The 7,070-nt window shown below is 41.3% G+C and overlaps 1 long non-coding RNA gene across 1 annotated transcript; it reads right to left on the reverse strand.

The window, feature by feature from the left end:
• Positions 1-394: 394 nt before the first annotated feature.
• LOC118824281 lies at positions 395-7,054 on the reverse strand. The gene is made up of 2 exons (XR_005008597.1): positions 5,054-7,054; positions 395-3,329 (listed from the first exon to the last, which is right to left on the reverse strand). It is a non-coding gene; the product is annotated as an uncharacterized LOC118824281 (long non-coding RNA).
• Between the last annotated feature and the right edge of the window lie 16 nt (positions 7,055-7,070).

Here is a 7,070-nt window from a genome sequence, read left to right on the forward strand (position 1 = left end):
CTCAGAAGACTCGTGTAGGTTCACTGGTGGTTCTGGATAATAAATAAAATGTCTATATTTGTGTTGTAGTCATGGCGACCCCTGGTTCCTACCACCACTGTAAAGACATCTGAACCATTTCACACCAAACCACTCTGAATCTCTCTGTTTACATCTCACACACTCAGTTATGCACCGATTGAAAATGACAAACTGGTGCAATTCTCTTTGAAAGTGGTTATGATGGTTCTAGCTGTCTCTCACAGGCCAAAACTGAACTGGAACTAGAACCCCAAGGTCTGTTGGGTTCTCCTTTAGGTCAGTTTTTGTACCTGACTGTGCAGCAGCACATCAGCCCATCAGGAGCCGGGCCAGAGTAACAAACCTGAGAAACACAATCGACAGAAGCACAATCCACCACTTAAAAACTTTATTATCAGTTTAACATATTTTGATCTTCTCAAAAAACACAAAAACTACTCCCGCTTATCCACCAGGCTCTCCTCCCTCCTCTCTGACGTCCTCTCGTCTGCTGGCTCTTCCAGAGGGAGGTCTATATCAGTCTTTATTTTTAACGCTAAAATTACTCTTTCAAACTTGATAATACATCAGGAGTCATCAGTCCGTATGTTTCAAAAACTGCTTCACGTTAAACAGAGGAACAATACATACAGAGCAACGTGAAAGTATGGTTCCACAGCACGGTGTGGTGTTCTCCAGCTCCAGAATCAGACACACACTCTGCTGAGTGGGGAACACATACTGGAGATGAGCACTGTACACAGAAGAGAATCTGTTTAATCTAATGAGTGCGGATTAGCGAGTTAAGCTAAAATTGTCCATTGTACTTCTATTCTGTACAGTTAAGGCATGAAAAACAAACCAAAAGGGGAGAAAAAAAAGGACTGAGGTTACTGAAACTGAGACAGGGACGTTAATCATTTACATTATTTACATGGCATTCAGAGCCAAATACACACACACGCCTGTGCGCATGTAGCCTCTCCACAGACACAAATACACACTCTCAGATCCTGTTTACACCTGGTTTGTATTGGGCGGTATTACAAAAAATTAATATCATGGTATAATTAAAATTTTTAGTTTTACGGTACGCATTTTTTGGTAAACCTATTTTTGTAGCAGTAATTATTCTGTGACTGTCACTTTTTTAATAAGAACCACTTCTAAAGTAAATATTTCTACTGCGCAAAATAAAAACTAAGCTGAAAAAATTTCTTATAAACCTGTCAATACTGCTTTCTAACGCTAGCTCGGCCGGCCCGGGGCTAAATGCTGTTTTACATCCGAATTTCAACCAGTTGGTTTCTTATTAGGGAGCTTTGTTAGATCCGATTTTCCAATCCACCTTAAATGGAGCCGCAATTACATTCTGGCACCTGCACAGGCCTGAATGTACCTGCTGCAGCACTTAAGGTGCAACGAGAAATTCGAACAAGTCGTCACTTCAGCTTAGTCTAATTTTTCCAAGTCATTCGTCTCACGTGTCGCGTACGCTCGGCCCTCCGACCTAAATTTGGAAAACATTAGTCATTCACTCTTCAGTACCAGCTGGTCCACGACCTGTTTAGCAGGTTACAACCCTGAGGCCACATCATCATTGTCTTATGCAGCTGACTGAGTCAGGCAGCCTTTGGGCTTGATCCCAAAAAAGATGGCTGTTCCTTTGTGTCCACTGCCTTGAAAACAAACTGGACTACCTTAGATAAAACGAGAGGGGACAGAGGAACATTTTCATTTAAGATGTGACAAACTTTCCTGACTCTAAAGGGGCGAACTTTAGCGTGGTTGCACTGTTTGTACATCGGTTTATCAGCACTCATTTGTGGTGTAGTCTAAAACATGAGATATCCAGACAGAGATTATCCACATAAAAATCTAAGTGTAAACCCAAGATACAGGGAGATTCACTCGAAAGAGGCCCCGAATATTCTGTTGTAACCCCCGTTAGGATGAAGCAATCTGAACCAAAGAAATATTCTGCATACCTTGATGTATGTCATCGATTGCATTACATGCGAAGCTGGAAGTGATCTCCGTTTTCTGCCAGACACATGAAGGCGTATGGGGGCTATGCACCCGGAAGCTGCTATCGGAGGTTAGATGTGGCGACGGCTGTCCGGCGCCTACCTCATCGCTCCAGTGCAGGGGCATCCCGGCTTGTTAGAAGCTCCATATACTGAGGAGCTCATTGCGTGTTGTTTTGTTCAGATTGCTTCGTCCTGGAGAGAGTTATTACAGAATATTCGGGGCCTCTTTCGAGTGAATCTCCCTGTACATTTAAAACAGATCCCTCAAACCACTTCAGGAGGAGGAACATTTTAACCAGATGCAAATGCATCTGTCTCACCAAGACACAATCACGAGTCCACCCTTTGCTGCTCTGCATATGGAAAAACAAAGCCTCCTTGACCGCTGATACTAAACAGAGGCATTCAATTCAGATGTGAGCTCCTCCTCCGAGTCGGATCGTGCAGCCTGGTCCAAGCTGGTTAAAATAAAGCAGCGGTTTGGTTAAACTTTACTTTGTCTCGCTACAATACATCACGCTTTAACGCAGGTGGCTCATGACTCTGATGACTAATACAGGAGGCTGATTATTCTACACGGTCGTCTTCTTGTAAACATCGACATGAGGAAAGTATAGCGCCATGGAAATTTGAGATTTTTAAAGTGATAACCATATTTCGAATAGAAAAGGAAAAACTAATAACAACACAGGTGATTGGCTGCATATGGCCTGATTTGCATACTGCGCCACAAACAGAAATCACGCCTCAATCTAACTGAAGACGCATTTGATTACTAAGTGTAAATGCATGTGGTTAAACTCTTGATGCAAGTCAAAAACACAAAACAACCAGGTGTAAACAGGGCTCTCATAGCTTCACTCTGCCAGGAACAGTCTCAAAAGAGTGGTCTACTGCAGTGGTCCTCAGCACCCCCCGCCCAAGCCGGGTCACATTTTTGCTCTCGCTCATTTCCTGAAACACCTGAATCAAGTCATTCAGAGCACTGACTACCTCGTACAGGTGCAACAGGAGCTGGGTTACAGCAAAAACACGGAGTGGCTGAGGACCAGTTTGAGAACCACCAGTCTAAAAAGGAGAGATGAAGAGAAAAGGGGGGTAGAATGTTGTAAAAGGAGAGAAGGAAAGGGTGAAGTAGAGAAAGAAAGCATGTATGAGAGAAACGAGTGAGAGAGGCTTCAGGTTCAGTCTCGCTCATGCTGGGCGAATGGCAGCTGAATCCTGGCGTTAGTCTTTATATCCATCGGCCACCGGAGGGCAGAGTGGAGCTTCAGAGCAGAGGCCACGCCCACAAGGGAGCTGTTGAGACAAGAGCAGAAATAAACATGAATATAAATAACAAAAAAAAAAGGTTAAAAAACATTTTATACTTTATTTAGTTTCAGGCTTATGGGGCCAGGCGTGATCTCGTAACGAGAACGTCCGGGGATCACCTGAGAAATTTGGGGGGAACGTACACTTAAAATAAGATGGTTCTACATAGAACCACGAACATTCAAAGAACAATGTACATGCTAAAAGGGTTCTTTGCATAGTGAAATGGTTCAGACTGATGAATGTGTTGTGCACATTTTACAGAGAACTTTTTAAAAAGGGTTCTTATATTGTTACGATGTCAAGCTTATAAAAATAGAAAAACCCGTTTTTGGTGTTATGTAGAACCGTAACACATCCTGCCCCAATCTGAAGAACGATTTCACTATACAAAGAATCATTTAAGCATAGAAACGGTTCTTTGAGTGTTCACAGTTCTATATAGAACCACTGTCTTTACCAAAGAACCCTTGGAGAACAATCTTTTTTAAGAGTAGATAATTATTAACGAGGGGACAAATTATGTAAGAAATTTCTGAATCAATCCAAAACCTTGTGCTGGTGGACCTCACAGTAGGTGGCGCTGGTGTATTATCATCTAACAGAGTCTGTCGCACATGGATGTAACTTAAGTTAGCGCAGCTGAAAAGCTCCCCAAAAACTAAACGAGTAGCGTCTGTAAAACTTAACAGATTCTCTTAGAAGGGAAAACAGGTCTGTTAGCGACGGCTCTACGCTAGTTTTGCTTGTGTTATGACTGTTCTCTGAATGATGAGTACGGACTGGAGGAACACGGTTTTTTTAGAAGGGGTTTATTTTTTTTTTTTAGCGGCAAATTTCACCACAATCCAGCACCCAAAGTTTAGTAAGTCGGCCCAAAACGTGTTATCGTTACGAGATCATGCCTGATCCCGCGAGACTAAACGAGATGAGCTATGATGAGGCGTCCAGTCAAAATCACAAATACTCACAGGTTCTCTGTAAATTACGGCTGCATGACAAATCGCATTTTCATCACTACCGTGATGCGCGTTTCCACAATGAACACTGTTAGGAGCTGTTTGTACAGCGAAAAGTGCTTGTAATTGTGTATTTCGCATTTGTTTCTTAAATAAGAGGTTAGATTTATGTTTTCCAAATAAATAAAAAAAAACCTGTAGAAAGTTGTAATTTGTATCATTGACTTTGTCCATTTGCAGTTTTAAATATATAAATATACACACATACACATATATACACCTACAAACTGTGCAAATCATTTGTGCATATCAAACATTAGTTATATATATATATAAACTAAACCTTGTATCTCCATTTTTGTTGTTTTTCAGTTTTTGACATAATTTGAAAGTACTTGTTGTTCTTTACATTGTGTGTAAATGTCATGATGAACGGACCAAAAGAAACGGCCCAAAATGACTTGGAAAAAAGTCTGGTTCCATTGACTTACATTAAAAGTAAAGTAGGTTTTTTCCCTCTCCTGTAAAGTTACCATTTTGGAGGACAGCAGAGATGTATGTGTGTGTGTGTGTATTATATATATATATATATATTGAAGGCATTCAATTACAAAAGGCTAAATATGAATAAAAAGCACATTAAAAAATACATACAATTCCATATAAATACAGTAATATAAAAATCAGTATGTCCCAATAAACCTTTCCATAAACAAGCTTCTCATAAACCTTAAGAAGACGGTGTCTTACCTGATCTTCCTGCTCGGGTCCTGAGGGGGTTTATAATCCACATCTTCTGCGATGCTGTAAGCCGATCGCGGCGTTGTGGAAATCTTCCTCCTCCTCGAGGAATGAAACTGACGACCGCAGTCTCTGGGATTTAGTCCACGAGAACGAATGTGGAATGGCTGGAAGTTCTTCCTGCGTCCGAATCCAAACATTCATGTTTCTGACCAGTCTAAAGGCTCTGGGCTCAACAACTGGACGAGCGCAGTTTTTTTTCCACACGCTAATTTTTTTTCTGAAAGGCAATTTGAAAATATTTTTTCTCTACTATAAAGGGTTTTTTGTCAAACATTCAACCAACCATTTTTCTGGAATGGTGTAGGATTTTCCTTCATTTGACAAAGAGTACTCAAGTCCATCTCTCCAGAAACAGAGGCTCTGAGGTGAGAACAAGACGACCTCGACCTCCTGAGGAGCGTTCAGCTTAATCGGCTGTTTTTTTTTCCGTCACCTCCTCTTTATTTTGCAAAAATATAATCCAGGGTCGAGAGCGAGGACGAAGAGCAAAATACGCTTAAAGCATGGATTGTTTCCTCTAGATTAAGTACCGCTAACTCCTCGGCCCTCGTCTTCAAGAGTCCGTCTCTTCTCGTCTTTTGTGAAGAACTGGGCCGAATTCAAAAGGTACAAACAAAAAATGTGAAAAAAAAGAAAAAAATATTTTTTTTTGTCAGAAAGTAGCAAAAAGTCTTAAGAAAATGAAAAAAAAATCTAATTTCAGCAGATTTGAAAGAAAACAAGGACTTAATCCTTAATTTCTCTCGAAAAAAAATATCTAAGTTCAAAATTTGACAGAAAGCATAAAGAATAAATAAAAAAAGGAACCAAATCCTTAATTTGTCAGAAAACAAAACAAAAACACAAACATCAGTAAGTCTAATGCTACACCCCGCAGGTCCTTGGCTCTGTAGGCCAGGATGAAGACCCTCCTCGAGCCCGGAGGTCCGGATGTGCCGTGTTCCCGCTGCTGGAGAAAATTTCTGGAAGAAACAGCAGGAGGAGACACTCCGTATTTTCACTGACCACCGCGTCTTTCCGTCTTTCTCCTCGCGCTCCTTCGCTTGGGTGGAGAGACGGGTGGAGTCTGGCCTCCGTTATACATTTTGCTTTGTTTAGGAATACATTCATTTGTAATATACTTCCCAAAGAGGCAAAAACAATGGAAATAAAGGAATAAAACAACATTACACAGAAAACAAAAATACAATAAGGTAGCAGCCTCAAAAGTGCTCCAAATTATAGAAGTTCAAATACTTTGTATGTAACGATAAAAAAATAAATCTCTTATCGTTTCTTCTTGTCTCTTTTCCCCCCCGACAGCAATGAAAATAGTAACGCAAGTCGCTCACACACCCACGTACATACAGATCACAGCGTCATGGCGACTGACTGGACACCAGCCATCAAACCAGCACATACATCCGCATTCGTACTGCACAAAAGGCAATAAAGTTCACATCTCGTCCTCGCCGAGAATGATCCACACTGAGTCAAATGGAGGAGGGGGGCAAAAAAAAATGACAAAAATGACATAAAGAGGGAGTGATAATGCAGTTACACAGTTTTATGGTGTTTGAAAAACAGAAAAGCTACACTATAAATATCCAACATGCTCCCACAGACCCAAACCGCCTCCGAAAACAGAGGCAAAAAGGCCGATACAGCACCACAGACAGAACATGCAAAACACTGCCCCCGCAGGCCGTGGGTGGAACTGCAGCCCCAGCCTCAGAACGCTGGCCATGCAATGTTTTGCTGTCCAATCTGAACCTATTTACAAGTGAGCTATCGCGCACAGTCGCTTCTCACGCACGCACACGTACAACCTTTAGTATACATGCTTGACGAAGTACAAAATCTCCACTGAACAAAATAAAAACATGGCATTTCTTCTATACATGTCGGTAATAAACTTTGTGCAGACTTTTCTTCACATTACCACACTTGCACTCGATTACAATCATACTAACCACTAATCTAA

Source organism: Colossoma macropomum, unplaced genomic scaffold, assembly GCF_904425465.1.
Source record: "Colossoma macropomum unplaced genomic scaffold, Colossoma_macropomum, whole genome shotgun sequence".
NCBI classification, from domain to species: domain Eukaryota; kingdom Metazoa; phylum Chordata; class Actinopteri; order Characiformes; family Serrasalmidae; genus Colossoma; species Colossoma macropomum.